This window comes from Podarcis muralis, chromosome 9 (assembly GCF_964188315.1).
Source record: "Podarcis muralis chromosome 9, rPodMur119.hap1.1, whole genome shotgun sequence".
Classification (NCBI taxonomy): Eukaryota; Metazoa; Chordata; class Lepidosauria; order Squamata; family Lacertidae; genus Podarcis; species Podarcis muralis.
In genome coordinates, this window is record NC_135663.1 from 10,682,339 (window position 1) to 10,699,650 (window position 17,312).

At 48.1% G+C, this 17,312-nt stretch overlaps 1 protein-coding gene and 1 long non-coding RNA gene across 7 annotated transcripts in view; one reads left to right on the forward strand and one right to left on the reverse strand.

Moving 5' to 3' along the window:
* SHROOM3 (shroom family member 3) overlaps positions 1 to 17,312 on the forward strand; it is a 216,100-nt gene that overhangs the window by 105,281 nt on the left and 93,507 nt on the right. For 2 of the 6 annotated variants that reach the window (XM_077933756.1, XM_028743929.2), the window contains exon 1: positions 13,849 to 14,062. The exons of the other annotated variants lie outside the window; for them this stretch is intronic. The gene's annotated coding sequence lies outside the window, so the exon portion shown is untranslated. Of the gene's footprint in view, positions 1 to 13,848; positions 14,063 to 17,312 lie in introns of those variants that run through there. 6 annotated transcript variants of the gene reach the window in all.
* LOC144328837 (uncharacterized) lies at positions 12,950 to 13,683 on the reverse strand. Its single transcript, XR_013394123.1, has 2 exons — positions 13,595 to 13,683; positions 12,950 to 13,146 (listed from the first exon to the last, which is right to left on the reverse strand). It is a non-coding gene; the product is annotated as an uncharacterized LOC144328837 (long non-coding RNA).

Below are 17,312 nucleotides of genomic sequence, written 5' to 3' on the forward strand. Positions count from 1 at the left end.
AGAGGAAGGAGATGTTTTGATGCACTAGTGGAAATTGTTGTGCCGACTTCTTCTAGCACAATGAGTTGCTTGAATACAGCCTATAATATGCAAAGGTAAAGGTAAAGGGATCCCTGACCATTAGGTCCAGTTGTGGCCGACTCTGGGGTTGCGGCGCTCATCTCGCTTTATTGGCCGAGGGAGCCGGCGTACAGCTTCCGAGTCATGTGGTTAGCATGACTAAGCCGCTTCTGGCGAACCAGAGCAGCGCACGGAAACACCGTTTACCTTCCCGCTGAAGTGTTACCTATTTATCTGCTTGCACTTTGATGTGCTTTTGAACTGCTAGGTTGGCAGGAGCAGGGCCCAAGGAACGGGAGCTCACCCCGTCGTGGGGATTCGAACCGCTGACCTTCGGATCGGCATGTCCTAGGCTCTGTGGTTTAACTCACAGCGCCACCCGCGTCCCTATAATATGCAAAACAGGCCAAATAATTTCCTACAAATGTAAAACAGCCTGCAGAACGTTATTTTTTTAAAATTAATTTATATGCCTCTTATCTGCTAAAACAGCTTCTAAGCCAGTGTTTCTCAACCTGTGGGTCCCCAGATGTTGTTGGACTACAACTCCCATCATTCCTAGCCAGCATGACCAGTGGTCAGGGATGATGGGAGTTGTAGTCCAACAACATCTGGGGACCCACAGGTTGATCTAAGCGGTTTGTAACCATAAAATCCACCCATAATGGGGGGGGGGACCCAGTAAGAAATCCATTGCTGCCTTAGAACATCCTTAATTAAAATATGCAATTAAACAAACAATTTAAAAGTGTAGCAATTAAAGCAGTTAAAACAAATAAAGCATTAAAAAATACTGTGCCAGCTGTACAAGTTTGGCCAGTCTGTGACTGCGCCAACAGAGAAAGACAACCCACTTGCATTTCAAATCATTCCAATCAAATTTAATCACAAGGCACAAAATGTTCATTGTGTACAGGGCACAATAATGAAAATCATTAGCCTTAAATGAACACACAAATACACGAGAATAAAGAATGTACTACAAGACACCTGTATTTGCCTATCTTAAGACTGTATTGTAATTTACGGCAATTAATAAATACAGCTCAATATATCTCAATACCGTCCTTCTTTTGTCTTTTTGCCTCCTGCAATTACATTAGTTTTGCCATTCGTCAGTCCTTGGATAAACCAAACTGAGGGAGTTATCATCGTCCGCCATTTGAAAGCATCCCGTTTTTTGCTGCTTTTTAAACGATTCCAAATTAAAGATTTGATGTTCTTTACGACCTGAATTGTCAGTGCAGCCCAAGGAAATATTGCCTGACTTGGCTGCAGAAACAACCCCCGACCCAAACAGATATATCTTCAAGCATTTCCTCTATATATAAAGAAAGCTACTCCATATACCATCTTGCCTGTCATTTTCTCCCATTTTGTCTTTATTTCCCAACTGGCTTCCTAGTTCTGTCCAAGAGGCATTTTATATAGCATTCCCTTTGTTGATTTATTGTTCATAACAAGAATTTGAAATGTTGTCATAGTAGTCTTCAAGGCCCCATTTCTTATATTGGTTGTGATATGATTCCTTAATTGAAAATATTGGAGCTGTTGGCATCCATGCTCGATCTTGAATTTCTTTACCTGGCACAAACTACTTGACTGTAGAATATGTTTGAGTCCGTATGTATGGCAGCGTTTGATGCTATACTCGTTGTGCTGTTTTCCCCCTCCACAACTGAAAATATAATTTGGTTCCATATTTTTCAAGGCTCTGTAGATTATTTTACACATGCAAATGTAGAGTATTTTATTTTTCACATCTCTTTCATTTCCTCTGAAACAATTCAAAGACCATATAACACCGGTACGTTTCCAAGCACAATTCCAAGTGTTGGTGCTGACCTTTAAAGCCCTAAATGGCCTCAGTCCAGTATACCTGAAGAAGCGTCTCCACCCCCATCGTTCTGCCCGGACACTTAGGTCTAGTGCCAAGGGCCTTCTGGCAGTTCCCTCGCTGCGAGAAGCCAAGTTACAGAGAACCAGGCAGAGGGCCTTCTTGGTGGTGGCACCCGGCCTGTGGAACACCCTCCCACCAGGTGTAAAAAAGAGAAAAACAACTACCAGACTTTTAGAAGACATCTGAAGACAGCCCTGTTTATTATTATTATTATTATTATTATTATTATTATTATTATTATTAAGTACCCTGGTTCCCACCTAACCCACACAGGCTCTTACATGTGAATAAGAAAGAGACCTTTACTCAGGCAATTCATGCTACATATTCAGCAGCAGACACAGAGCTCTAGAGTCACAATTCAAGAGTTCAATAGCAAGGCAAGAAGCCAGCTAGAAAGGACAAACACGTCCAAATGAGTTTCCTCAACCCCTCCCACTAAGCTTTTAGAGATGAGGCATGGAGCCTTACAGGAATGTCGAATGTGCTCTAACAAGGCAGCTGAGTTTGCTGCCCTCGGCAAAAGCACCCCCAGGCTTTAGGCAACAAGCCTGCACCTTCTTGTTCAGGCCCTTCCTTTCAGTTTGTCAAAACCCTCTCCAGCCTCCGCTGAGGCTCTCCACTCCGCAGGAAGGTCCACTATACCTGGCCCAGTATACCTGAAGGTGCGTCTCCACCCCCATCGTTCTGCCTGGATGCTGAGGTCCAGCGCCGAGGACCTTCTGGTGGTTCCCTCATTGTGAGAAGCAAAGCTACAGGGAACCAGACAGAGGGCCTTCTTGGTAGTGGCACCCGCCCTGTGGAACGCCCTCCCACCAGATGTCAAAGAGAACAACAACTGCCTAACATTTAGAAGACATCTGAAGGCAGCCCTGTTCAGGGAAGTTTTTAATGTGTGACATCATTTTAATGTATTTTTAATCTTTGTTGGAAGCCGCCCAGAGTGGCTGGGGAAACCCAGCCAGATGGGTGGGGTACAAATAATAAATTATTATTATTATTATTATCCTGTCACCCTGCTCCCCCTTCCAAAGTGACTGAAGTTGGAGTGGAAAGGAGAGATCTCTCCCCATCTCCCACCCAGGCTCCCATTATTCAGTATTCCCCCATTTCTTCCGTAAGAGCCTCTCAACCCAACCCTAATCCCAACAGCGCTGCGGAGCTCATGATGAATTGTGAGATCGGTGTTTCCCAAACTTGGGTCTCCAGCTGTTTTTTTGGACTACATTTCCCATCATCCCTGATCACTGGTCCTGCTAGCTAGGCATGATGGGAGTTGTAGTCCAAAACAGCTGGACCCCCCCTGAGTTTGGGAAATACTGGGTGCGATAGAGGGGCCAGGGGGTGGGTGGGTTGCATATGGCTCCCAGGCCTGAGGCTCCCCACCCCTGGAGTAGTCCATCATCATCATCTGGAGGGCACCAGGTTGGGAAAGGCTGGAGTCTGTTGTGCCACTAAACTCCGGCCCCTCCAGAACAGCAGCTGAACCTGTGAAGATGCCATTCTGAGCCAGATCATGGTCACAAGTAGCGGATAATCTGGGGGTGTCTCCTGCCCAGCCATCTAAAATCCCTTTAACTGGGACTGATCCTGAGACTTTTAGCATGCAGAACATGCACTCTGCTAGGGAGCTTTGGCCTCTCTCCTGGCACGAGGTGTAAATTTAATGGAATAAATTTAAAGCGCGCAGGAGGACGTGCAGTTTCCCTGTCCCCACACATGCCGCATTGAAGTAAATCAAGGGAGCCGTGCGAAAGCCGCCTTGCTTTCTGGGTTGCCGCAGCCAAAGGTGTGCAAATCATCCGCCGGAATGGCCCTGCATTGGCAACGAGAGCAGGAGATCCAGGGGGATATATTTTGTCTTCCAAGTCTTGCCGTTTATCACAAGAGGAAGACGGGTTATTTTCAGTTCACAGCGATGAAGCAACCCAAAAAAAAAAAAACAACAAGAAAGATTTCATCAGTTTTATACAGGACAATGGCAAATCCTTGTGAAAGGAGAGCTGCCTCGCAGGGGTTATTTATATCTGTTGGCTTTCGTGTTGGTGGAGCTGCCTGACTCCCGTAAATCCGCGGCCAGGCCGTGTAAAACAGCGCTTGGCAGCGAATGTGAGATTCAGAGGCTGCCTGGCGCTGGAGGAGACATGGCTTGAGAAGGGGAAAGAGGAAATTGCTTTTGGAATAAGATAGAAGCTGCTTTAATCAGGAAAGTTTCTTTTGGGGGGGGGGTTTCTAACCTCTGCCACCGGGCTCTGCACAAAAGGCAATTGGGTTTGGAGGGAGAAAGGAGTCGGGTTGTAAAATGCCAAGGAAACCTACCAAGGGCTTGAAGAATTGAAGGCGGGTTTGACGAAGCGAACCGCCTAAAAAGCACAGGCCCATTCAGACTGGCCCCAATGCTAGCTTCTCTGTAGTAGAATCACATCCAAGGCCAAGTCAACATCTCATGGCCACATCCCCAAGGCACTGCCCAAACCACAGGCCCCCTAATGTGGGGATTTGCAAGCCATAGAGCAGGCACCGTGAATGATGGGCGTGTGTTGAATTTCCAGGGAGGGACAGGACCCAAAGCGAAGTCTTCCACCAACCAAGACCTTAATGGGTTGAGCGATGCCTGGAAGAGGATCTTCACAGGTCCCTATCAGATTTGTGTGGGTGGCTGCACCCTTATGACCCCTTCGCCCCACTGTGATGTGGCCAAAAGGTCTGCTGGTATGTTCTTCAGTATCACAGGTGTCTTGCTCCACCAGCCCCTCCAGACTGGTTTTTCACTGGGTGTGTTCTGCAACATGTCGTGGATGCAATAATAGTGCTTTAGCGGCAGATTTGGGAAACGGCCACAGCTCAGTGGTAGAGCATCTGCATTGTATTCAGAAGGTTGCGGGTTCAATCCCCAACATCTCTAGATTGAGCTGGGAAAGATCATCTGTCTGAAGCCTAGGACCAGTTGGTGCTGAGACGGATGCACCAATGGTTTGAGTTGATGGTTTCCAATGGGAGCTTCCTATGTTTCTACACTGGACCATCCATACATCACTCTGCTTTATGAACAGCTTCATTCCGCGATGATTCTCCAATGTTATCACTGTCTGGAGCGGCACTCAGGCACTTGTTATGGTTGGCATCCGTCTGTCTCAAAATAATAATAATTTATTATTTATAGCCCGCCCATCTGGCTGGGCCTCCCCAGCCACTCTGGGTGGCTTCCAACCAAATATTAAAATACAGTAATGCATCAAACATTAAAAGCTTCCCTAAACAGGGCTGCCTTCAGATGTCTTCTAAAAGCCTGGGAGTTGTTGTTCTCTTTGACATCTGGTGGGAGGGCGTTCCACAGGCCGGGTGCCACTACCAAGGAGGCCCTCTGCTTGGTTCCCTGTAACTTGACTTCTCACAGTGAGGGAACCTCCATCAGGCCCTCGGTGCTGGACCTCAGTGTCCGGGTAGAACGATGGGGGTGAAAGACAATGGAGTGAGCCTCTGGGGGTAGCGGCGTAGCTCAGGTGTCCGGTGCAGGGCATGCGTCCTGCAGCCAGGGAATGGGGCAAGCCGCCCATGGGGGCAGGGCGCGCTGTGTGGAGCCTCTCCACCACCTCCCCCTCAGCAGTAGGACGGCTGAGGGAGAGGCGGAGGCCAGACACAAGCCCCACACTGCAGTTTCAGGCAGTGCAGAGCCTGCAGGCACCCAAGCCACCACGTCACTCCCAGGAGAGACACGTGGCTCAGGCATGCTGCAGGCCCCGCGGTAAGTGCCGGCCCCCACGGTGTGGCGCCCAGTGCCAGCCGCATTTTGTTACATTTGTTGACTGAACTAAAAAGTTTCGTGAGCCCATTTTTTTTAAAAAAAACACACCCTAATATTTTTGTCATTTTATCACACCCCACCCTCAGTGATGACACCCAGGGTGGACCACACACCCCGCACCCCTCTTCCTCTGCCACTGTCTGGGGGTGAAGTCAAAACTCTGCATAAGCAACACCTGAGTGACCTCCCAGGGCGCAAGCCAAGGCAGTGTGTATGGGGGTCCTGGGCTGCCGAAATGACAAGACCCCCCTCTCGGCCTTGCTGATGTGGTCCAAAGGAAAGCGGAGCAAGATGTTGGACATCAGCTGGGCTGCAGGAGATACCAGAAGGAGGCATACAAGGCACCATCCTGTTAGAATTCCTGCTCCGTGATTGCAGTCATGGGATTTTTGTCTATCACATGACAGTGTATGTTTTGTCTCCACAGAGTGGGATGTGACGGAGACAGGATGTTTGTGTTACTGTGTTCCATGAAGTGGGACTATTGTCCTTTGTTTTTCTTCTCTTTGCTGACTGATGCTAGAGAGAGAGGGAGCCATGTTGCAGTGCTCCGTGTGTGTTTATATGTAAATAAAGTAGATTAGCCAAAATGCTGAGTTGCTGAGGTCTGTCACGTATGCTGCAAAGACTCTGCGGATCCCTATGTGTGCCAGTGTCTGTTGGCATTGGTCGCTGTGATGTTTGGGCAGATGAAAGCTTTTGAAGCTCCTGAACAATCGACCAGGAGGGAGAGAACATGCCAGTTGGGCATGTGTCTCTGCCAGGGTCCTACCTGAGTGTAGGACGAGCTCCTGATACATCCAACTGTCTTAGGGAGTTCACTCCGGATTTTTGTATGGTTTATTCCTTAGCCTTTTCTTCTCCTGAAGATACCCTGCAAGGTAGTGGAAGTTTAGGTTTTAAACCCCCCAGCCCACCCCAATAGTGTGTCTGCTTTAAACCTTCTTTTCTTTTTGCCACCTTCCCCAAAATTGGCAGGGTCCCTCAGGGCCAGAAACATTGGATTAGAGGTCTGGATTGGGCCTCATTGGCCCATGAGCAGCTCCCTTCCTGAGGGGCATGAGGAACCCAGAAGGTAAAATGGCAGAATATTGAAATGAGAATATGATCCTATTTTGCTCTTCCCAGAGAGAGAAAGAGAGAAATTATTTTTAAATTTAAAACCTCCTGAATTTTTCATACTCAAAAAACTACAAACACTATGGAGACTCTCTGACATGTGCTTAACTCTCTAATTGTGACTTCAAGGCACTCTGTTGTGAACTTCATTTGTACAACAAAGAAGGGAAGCAGGCAGCTTTCTAGGTCCTAATTGAAAGCATCAGAGAAGTTTAAAACTTACCACAGTGGATGCGTGGAACTTCAACAATGGAAGAAAATAGCAAACCAGGCCACCATTTTTCAATAAGCAACATCCCTCCTGAGAAAGGGAAAAAACCAAACACCTCAGAAATGTTCATGGGCTGAGAAACGGAGACTTCTGTGTTTCCCCATAAATTTAATTTATAGGACTGTTTGTGGCCCTTTTGTTTTTTGTCCTAAATGTTGTTTGTTAATTCAGGCTACTGACAACAAAGTTCTCTCTTCATTGATGCTTCCTTTTCAGGTTTCAAGGTTAGGGGTCCGGGTGAGGTGTGGGAGGGGTGCAGGGCTTTTTTTAATGAGAGTTAATGAGGCAGAATAGCTTCTCTTGATGGGAAAATATATTTTCTCACCAAATTAAAGCCTGTGCAAAAAAGAAAGAAAGAAAAAAGCATGGGATGAATGTGGTGCCCTCTTTTTTTCCTGGAAGGAATAGAAGAAACTTCTCATACATTGGGAACTGGCCTTATCTCAGGACTCTGAGAACAATGAGCTTGCCAGATAATATGTTTTTATTGGCTTTAATTCTTTTGCTTACCTGCTGTTGCAGCAAAGCTTTTCCTTTCCTTGGGGGTGGGAGGGGGGAGAAGCCCCGTGAATTAAAACCAAAGCTCAAGAGATTTATCAAGAGCTCTTGCCTAGAGAACAGTGCAAGAAAAGACAGCACTCAGCCACAACTTTGCCTGGGTAGGCCCCTGATTGAGAGCTATGCATGAAGCCACGTGGACAGGGTTGTTGTTTTTTTAATGGCAGTTATCTGGACCCTCCCTGTGGGAGGACTGGAACCTGAAGAATGACAACTCTAGCAATCATCCTTCAGAGTTGGCACCCGTCTGTCTCGAGAGACAATGGAGTGTGCCTCCAGGGGTGAAGTCAAACTGCAGCGTTAGCAGCACTGAATTGATCTCGCCATGGCACACTCCCAGGGAGTGTGTATGGAGGTCCTGGGCTGCCCAGACGACAAGACCCCCCTCTTGGCCTTGCTGATGTGGACCAAAGGAAAGCAGATCAAGATGTTTAGCACCAGCTTGGCTGCAGGATTTGCTGGAAGGAGGAACTGTCTTAGGGACTCCACTCCAGTTTACTCCTTAACTTTCTCTTCTCCCAAAGATATCTCGCAAGGCATCAGAGGTTCAGGGTCAGATTGTGACGTTAACATATGAGAGTGCTGGAGGTGAAATAGTTAAACAGGTTACCCAATCAGAACCCAGGGGGTGGAGTCAGAGGGACTATAAAACCAGCTCTGGGAGGTGCAAAGGGGGGAGTTCGTTGGGGGGTTGGTTGGAGTGGGAGTGAATTGGGATAGAGTCTGTGGGTAGGTTGAGTTAGTGTAGCGAAATAAGGTGAGTCAGGAACAGTTAGGAGCTAGGAAGACAAGTAAATATCTGAGAGGTGGTTTAGTGAGGGAGAGCAGGTAGCAGAAGTTATAGGTCTGGATAGGCACCCCATGATTGTAATTGAGTGAGACCGTTTATGAAACCACACAATTGTTAAACTGCAATAAGTAAACAGAAGTTTATGTTCCAACTTAACCCTGACTGGACTCAGTATTGTCCCAGGTAGGGCCTGGGTGGTGGCAGCGAGAAATAAAGTGGTGGCACAGGGATAAACGGTGAAACGTCCGGGGACCCTTTGTAATCGCAACACAGAGTTATCCTCCTAGATGGGCTACCTTCTCACTTCTCTCTCTACAACGTTTCCCAAAGTTGGGTCTCCAGCTGTTTTCAGACTACAATTATCATCATCCCTGACCACTGGTCTTGCTAGCTAGGGATGATGGGAGTTGTAGTCCAAAAACAGCTGGAGACTCAACTTTGGGAAACACTGCTCTACAGTATGTGCAGAAACTGCCTTCTTGACTATTGGACCCACTATCTTTCTTGTCCGCTCAATCTGCCAGAGCTTGACTTGGCATGCAGGGGAAGTCCCAAAACATTAAAACACATCGCCCCAAACATCTCAGAAAGCCAAGAGTAGCCAAACAAGAGTATTGGCTGGTGCCAGAAAATAAGGAATGTTTCCAGTAAGTTGGAAGCTTTAGATAATTTGAGATGTTGTGGATTGGACCTGAATTATCATGCATGCTGAGCAGATGATGGATCACTGCCATCCAGCCCCTTCTCAGGACTGATTTGGAACGCCCTCCCACCAGATGCCAAAGAGAAGAACAACTACCAGACTTTTAGAAGACATCTGAAGGCAGCCCTGTTTAGGGAAGCTTTTAATGTGTGACATCATTTTAATGTATTTTTAATCTTTGTTGGAAGCCACCCAGAGTGGCTGGGGAAACCCAGCCAGATGGGCGGGGTACAAATAATAAATTGTTGTTGTTATTATTATTATTATTATTATTATTATTATTATTATTATTATTATTTCTTCAAAGCACAGGAGCCTTTTCAGAAAAAGAGTTGGCAACCCTGTCGAGATGCGAAGGTATATCTAGTAAACATTTCGCATTTTGATAATGGGAAAGATTGGAGTTCAGCAGTGCTAGATACCTCCGGCGAATTATTTCTGTAATAACTGGCCCTTTCACCCCCAAGTGGTAGACAAATACCTCTCTTAAGCATTTCACTTAGACGGCTTGTTGTTTGGCTTCAGGCAAGCATGCCAGAACGAATCCCCGTAACAGGGTGAGCTCCCATTGCTCTGCCCCAGCTCCTGCCAACCTAGCAGTTCGAAAGCACGAAGTACAAGTAGATAAATAGGTAACGCTCCGGCGGGAAGGTAAACGGTGTTTCCATGCGCTGCTCTGGTTCGCCAGAAGCGGCTTAGTCATGCTGGCCACATGACCCAGAAGCTGTACGCCGGCTCCCTCAGCCAATAAAACGAGATGAGTGCCACAACTCCAGAGTCATTTGCGACTGGACCTAATGGTCAGGGGTCCCTTTACCTTTACTAAAGTGGTGGTATAGAATGCCTTAGTTTAACCATGTGTTGTGTGAATACTTCCTTTTGTCTGCCCTAAACCTTCTATAACTCATATTCATTGGATGGTCCTGGTCCTGGTCCTGGTCCCGTCCCGTCCCCCGTCCACTTCCCCCACCCCCTATGCTTACATGATACACCTCTTATCATGCCTACGGATCGCCACATTTGCCAATTTAAGTTCTGCTCTGTTTCTTGCTTTCCAGCCTTAAATTCAGTTCTCCATATTACAGCATAAGATTTTTTTGCTGTCCTCATGAAAGTTCATCATTTTAAGGCGAATCACTCCCAATATACACATCGGCATGCAATTTTCCTTGATACTCTTAAATGCAAATTCATTAAAATTTCTCCTCCATCCCTCTTCATGCCTCCCTTTGCCTCTTCTCCAAACTCAAAAGCCCCATGTGCCGCAACCTCACAGCAGGGGCTTTGATCAGCCCCCTTGAACATTTGGTTCTCCTTTTCCGCACCTTTTCCCAGTTCCACAATATCATTTGGAAGTGCTACAATGAGAACTATGCACACTATTCCAAGTGTGGAAGCACCCCAGATTTATACAAATGCATGGAGATATTGGCAGGTTTATTTTGGTCTGTTTCCTAATGATCCGCAACATGGAGCTTGCCTTGTTTGCAGCAGCCAAACATTGAGTGACTGCTGTCTGATTACCAGTCCCAAAGGTTCCTGCCCCAATAAATCTGCATGTTTCTAATGCGCCACAAACCACTTTGGCTGCAATCCAGCACTTTTAAACACCATTAATTTCAATACGGAGAGTTTTAAGCATATGCTTAATGATTCTGTTGAAAACCAATGGTATCTTTACTGCTCACACCCTTTACCATTTTAGTCACAGCATTACACCGGCTTACTATAGTAAGAATGAGGACTGCTGGGGTAGCTCAGTGAATCTATGAATTTTTCAAGGATCAATGCAGCTGATCTGAGATCTAAGGATGAAAGTCGGTCTACAAATTTAATAAATAACAATATCTACAATCTCCATTGGGTACAGATGACAATTATCCAGGGTAACATTAATTTATCCTGATGGAGCATCTCTATCTCCATCATTCAGCCCTGGCAATGAGGTCCAGCTCTGAGGGCCTTCTGGTGGTTCCCTCATTGCGAGGTTACAGGGAACCAGGCAGAGGGCCTTCTCAGTAGTGGCGCCCACCCTGTGGAATGCCCTCCCGTCAAATGCCAACAAAATAAGCAACTATCTGACTTTTAGAAGACATCTGGAGACAGCCCTGTCAGATGGGTGGCATATAAATAATAAATTTTTATTATTATTATCAAGTAAATACTGTAAAATTTAAAAAGCAATGTGTAATGTATGCAAGTCAGGGGGGAAAAAAGCTTTTTTCAGCAGCAAAAATCAGTTTGTCTGCCTGCCTTAATTTTTAAACACCGACTTAGCATTCAGGCTCGACAAGTGCTGCAAGTTTTCACTGAATCAGTACAGGGTAGGGGAGTGGAAAACAAACTTGCTATAATATTATGGTGAGTTTTAGCTTTTGGTACAGCAATTGCTCCCTTGAATTCTCCTGCAGAAGTTGAGCTCAAAGTGTTATTGAGTGTCCAGATGGAGAGTAAGCAGCAATGCCAAAACACAGAGCAGGGAGAACCTGTGTCCCTCCAAATGTTGCTGGACTCCAGCAACTGGAGCAACTGGAGGGCCATTGGTTCTGCACCCCTAATGTAGAGGCCTCAGTCCTCAGCTTCCCCAAAAGGTCACATTTCTGTGTTTAAAACTTCAGCTACTTTTTTGACATCCGAAAGGTGTCTTTTAAAATCTGGGGTGTGTTGGTGGGTGTGCATGTAAATCTCTATGCCTATCTTCCAAGCCAGCCAGGGCCACACAGGCGCAGCCCAGCAGGTCAGCTGGAGCATTGATTATTGGAGGTAAAAAGTTCACCGCTCGTAAAAAGCTCATGTTGCAGCAAATGGGAATTATCATCTTCCCTCTTTGCCTTGCTCTAATAATAACAAGCGAATGGCAAAGCCTGGCATCCGAAAGCCATTCCTCTTGTGCAGCAACCAAATGGTTGATTGGAAATAGGAGTGCCCAGGTGCATCTTTCCCCCAAAGAACAAACAAAAGACAGGGCAGGGCTGATAAAGGGCCCCCACTCTTGAGCTCTGTCTTCTGGGGGTGGTATCTCTCTGAGGTCATGCATAGGCTCTGCTTCCCTGGGTCGATAGAGGATCAGTCTAAGATATTTCGCTGCCTGAGGCAAAGGACATGATAGCACCCCATACACGGAAGCCAGTCAGGCTGGTGGCCAAATCTTCAGCAGTTGCAGCAGCATTAGCAGGTAAAGGGCAGGACCCTTGGTACACACAGCTCTCTAATACTGTTTGCTAACCACTAGCAATGACAAACCTAGACAGCATCTTAAAAAGCAGAGACATCACCTTGCCAACAAAGGTCCGTATAGTTAAAGCTAAGATTTCCCCAGTAGTGATGTATGGAAGTGAGTGCTGGACCATAAAGAAGGCTGATCGCCAAAGAATTGATACTTTTAAATTATGCCGCTGGAGGAGACTCTTGAGAGTCCCATGGACTGCAAGAAGATAAAACGCATCCATTCTGAATGAAATCAGCCCTGAGTGCTCACTGGAAGGACAGATCCTGAAGCTGAGGCTCCAATGCTTTGGCCATCTCATGAGAAGAGAAGACTCCCTGGAAAAGACCCTGATGTTGGGAAAGATGGAGGGCACAAGGAGAAGGGGACGACAGAGGATGAGATGGTTGGACAGTGTTCTCGAAGCTACTAACATGAATTTGACCAAACTGAGGGAGGCAGTGGAAGACAGGAGTGCCTGGCGTGCTCTGCTCCATGGGGTTGAGTCGGACACGACTGAACGACTAAACAACAACAATAACAACATGACTGTTTAAAGTGGCACCTTAGTGCTTGAAATGTATGGTGTAAATATGGCCCCGAGTTCCTCCAGGTTGTTTATTTCTTCAAGGCTCTGATCTCTCTCGAGGGACAACCCGCGCAGCTTCTGCTTTGCCTTGCAGTTGTGCAGCCTGCCAAGGTGCAAGGTGTATTCACGTGTCTTGTCACGATCTCCTGTCAGGAGAAACCAGGAGATAAGTCACGCGTTCCGTTTTGCCGCCGGCTGCTCCTTGTCCCACTGTCTGGCGACGGACGAGCCTGCGCCACGGGTGACACCGCCCAGCCTCGCTTGCTGGGAAACACGTGCAACTGAAACTCCGTTCCCACATGCGCGTTCCCTCCTCGAACCCTTCCAGCGCGTGCTGGGCTCCGATCCTCCCAGGGAATTTCTGGCGCGCCCCCGATCCCCCCCCCAAACACACCCACCACTAACCCTGACCCACGTGGCGGAGGATCGGCGCGCTTTTGCGCAGCGTGCCCGCAGCCGCGCTTCTCCCCCTCCTCTGCCCGGACTCCAGATCCCTTCGCCAACTTGGAGGGCGGGATGGGGGGGGGGCATTGACATGCAAATCCGGCCGGCGGGAGCCAATCGGGACGGGATCACCGCCCGAGGAGGGATTACCTGGGAGGAGGGAGGGAGGGAGGACTGGCCGAGCCCAGCAGCCGCGCGCTCGAGTTGCCTCCGCTTCCCCCAGACCCGTCGAGGGCGCGAGGCGAGGTCCGCCCTCCTTCCCCTCCGTCCCTCCCCGGGGGCAAGGCCTGGCTCTGCGGCGTCGAGCCCCTCCGCCGCCTCTCTCCGCCTCCTGCCGCCAAGCCCCCTCCCCTTTCCGCGGCTCCTGCTGCCGCTGCAGCCCGACTAGAAGAAGCGATGCGGCGGCGGCGGCGTCTGCGCGCTCCGAGGGCGCGCCGACCCGGGAGCTGCTGAGGCGCTGCGCCGGCTATTGTTGCAGGCGCCGGGGGCTCCCCTCTCTCCCCCTCCTCGCGGGGTGATGCCGGGGAAGCCGTTGAACTTGGGCGGCTGCTGACAGGAGGCGGCCCATGTGCAGCCCTCGGGGCCGGGCACGCCGACGGGCCGCGGCCGGCAGGAGCGGTAAGTGGCTGCGCCGCCGGGGCTGGGCTGGTTAGGGACGCGGCTCCCGCTGGAGCTGGAGGAGGGGAGGGAGAAAGGGAGAGGAGGAGGAGGAGGAAAAAGCCGCTTCCCTCTCTCCATTGCTCCTCCTTTCCCTTCGCGCGGGTCCCTTCCTCCTTCACTCTTTTCCTCCCTCGCTTCTTCACCTTCTCGCCCATCTTTTCTGCCTCCCCCTCTCCACGCTCCCCCCATTCATATCTCTCTCTCTCTCTCTCTTTCTCTCTCTCTGCACAGTTTCTTCCTTCCCTCCTTTGCAACTTTCGCTTTTCCTCCTTTCTTCCCGCATTCCTTTCATTTTTCAAAAATGGGGGGGCGGGCGACCTTTTCTCATTTGAACAGGATTAAGAATGCGATGCGTGGCAAAGGGAAGGATTTGGGGCATTTTAGTGGTGTTTGTGCGCACGTGTGTATTTTGCATTTTTGGGTTTTTTTAAAAAAAATATCTCTGGTATAAATACTTTCCAAGAAACACTTTTTCTTTCGCCACAGTGAGCGAGGGAGAGGAATGCACCTTGCTAGGCTGAGTGATTCATCATATCCCAAGCGTCTTGCGGGCTTTCTTTGCTTTCATGTGCAGGGATAATAAATCAGACATATAAACCTGTAGAGGTCCTTAGAGTTTCCAACGCCGGCGAATTGCTAGCAGATGAGAGTGAAATTCTATCGGATTTCTCTTGGGGGCTTCATCAAAGTACCCTTTTTTGGGGGGGGGGAGGGGAAGCAAATCAAACTGCCCACCCTGCTAATGTAAATGTGGGTCAAGTTGACAAAGGACCTTTTAATTATTGGTTTTTAAAGGTGTATATTTAATTAGAGGACACAGATTGAATGTATACCATACCCCCCCTTTTTTTTTGCAGTGCATTTGCAACTGATGCAATAATGACAGCATTTAAAAAAAAAAGCAATCCAGAGGAATGCATTTAATTAGCTAGGGGTTGTCATCCTGCTGCTGCTAAAAAGGCAACGAGGCTTCATTTCTGCAAGAGAGGCCAGGAGATCATTTTCTGGGGTGGGGGATTGTGGGTTAGGAAGGAGTTTTGTTAGTGATGCACTGGCTAGCATGCCTGCAGGAAGTGGCAGAGGCAGTGCATAGAACTGTGGAGTTTAAAGGGACCCTGTGGGTCATCTAGTCCAACCCGCATTCTGGGGGGAGGGCCTGGATAATAGGAGGGGTGTGTGAGACTGGTACCGTTACACCAGGGGTCTGCAACCTGTGGCTCTGGAGCCGCATGTGGCTCTTTTACACCTTTGCCGCGGCTCCGGGGCGGATACTAGCGAGGGGAGGAGGCGCATTGTGCGCCCCGATACTCCCCACTGTGGCAGGCGCTGTACTGGCTGTGACGTCGCATGGGGGTTGTGCGTGCGTTAGTCACGCACTGTCCCGACGTCACCTTCCCGCCCGCCCGCCCGCTACATTGTAAGGGGCATGTATGGTGGTCACTACTACATTGTAAGGGGCATGTACGCTGGTCACTGCATTGAAAGGGGGCATGTATGCTGGTCACTGTTTTGAAGGGGAGTGAAGAACACACACACAAAAAAAGGTAACTTGTTAATTTAACATTTATTTCTATGAGGAGGAGTAATTCTGAGGGGTCAAACAAAGAAATAATAAAAAAGTGACAAAAAAGTTATTTTTATAATAACGAGTTTTGCGGCTCCCAGTTTTTTTTTCTTCGGAAACGGGTCCAAGTGGCTCTTTTTGTCTTAAAGGTTGCAGACCCCTGCGTTACACAGAGTGAGGTCTGTGGTGCTATCTCCCTAGATCACTGTAGGGAAAATTGCAGAAAAGCACAAGGAGACTGTAAAAGAAAAAAGAGGAAAGCTACCACACTCTCACTTAGAGTGGTGGGTTTGATGTGGGAGCCTGGTTGAAATTTCTATTCATTTATGAGGTATGGGAATAGCAGTACAGTGGTACCTCGGGTTAAGTACTTAATTCGTTCCGGAGGTCCGTACTTAACCTGAAACTGTTCTTAACCTGAAGCACCACTTTAGCTAATGGGGCCTCCTGCTGCCGCCGTGCAGCTCATCCTGAAGCAAAGTTCTTAACCTGAGGCACTATTTCTGGGTTAGCGGAGTCTGTAACTTGAAGCGTATGTAACCTGAAGCATATGTAACCCGAGGTACCACTGTAGATCTCTGCCTGATCTACCTCGCAAGGCTGTCCAGGGGATGAAGAATCCCAGCCCACACAAAGTGAGGCACTTACAAATTGCACGGATTCAGATAAGAAAGAATTATGCAGCCATCCAAATGCCACGTTCCTAGGAGTAAGGCCCATTGAATACAATGTAGTTTATTCATGAATAGACTTGATTGCAGCAGCAAGCACAGCGCCACCTCCCCCAACTTGAAGTTTGCTAAAATGTGCATATTGCTGAAATGCTTTCTTAGTCTGATTTTGTCCATTCCTTGAAATAGGTCACTGTTAACATTCTACAGGTGGGAAACTGAGGCTTTGTTTTGGCCAAAACTCATCTAGTGAATTTGTGGCTGAGTAGCTAATATGAAGTCTGATCTCCCAGTTCCAAGTTCAACAGTCTGACAATTTGCAATGGGAGTGTATCAAAGTGTTTTGGGATTGATTTCAAGAGATTTCTTCCCGATAGGAAGTTCTATGTTGTTTTTACTGTCCATGTTAGAACATCTCTCTGCTTCCACCGCCCCCTTTCCTGGTCTCCCACCCTTGCCATCCATACAGCATACAGCCTTCAGCCTACAGGTTGTCCACCTCTGAATTAAGCCTAAGAACAGCAAACTCTGCATGATTAGACCATTCAGTTTCCAACAAAATAGCCTGAGATTTCACTTGTTTGTTAGCATTTGGCAATCAGTGCAAACAATGCTGCTTCTGAGTTGCAATTAATGTGTCATCTGCCTACTGAAAGCTTTACAACAGGTGTTGTGAGGGCAGAACCCCAGAACTGGGATCTGAATGCGGCCCTCCATGCCTCTCTGCCTGGCCCTTGGAACATTCCCTTAGGCCACACCATTCTCTGGTCTGTTATGCAGCCCATGGATGTGGCTGGATTCTATAATTCCATGTGTCCTTGAAGTTATATGGACTTGCTTGTCTGGATGGAGGCTAGAGACAGATGCATCTCTCTCTCTCTCTCTCTCTCTCTCTCTCTCTCTCTGTGTGTGTGTGTGTGTGTGTGTAGAAGCCCGCTGGACAAAGATAATGTTTATATTGGTTGCTCTGCCC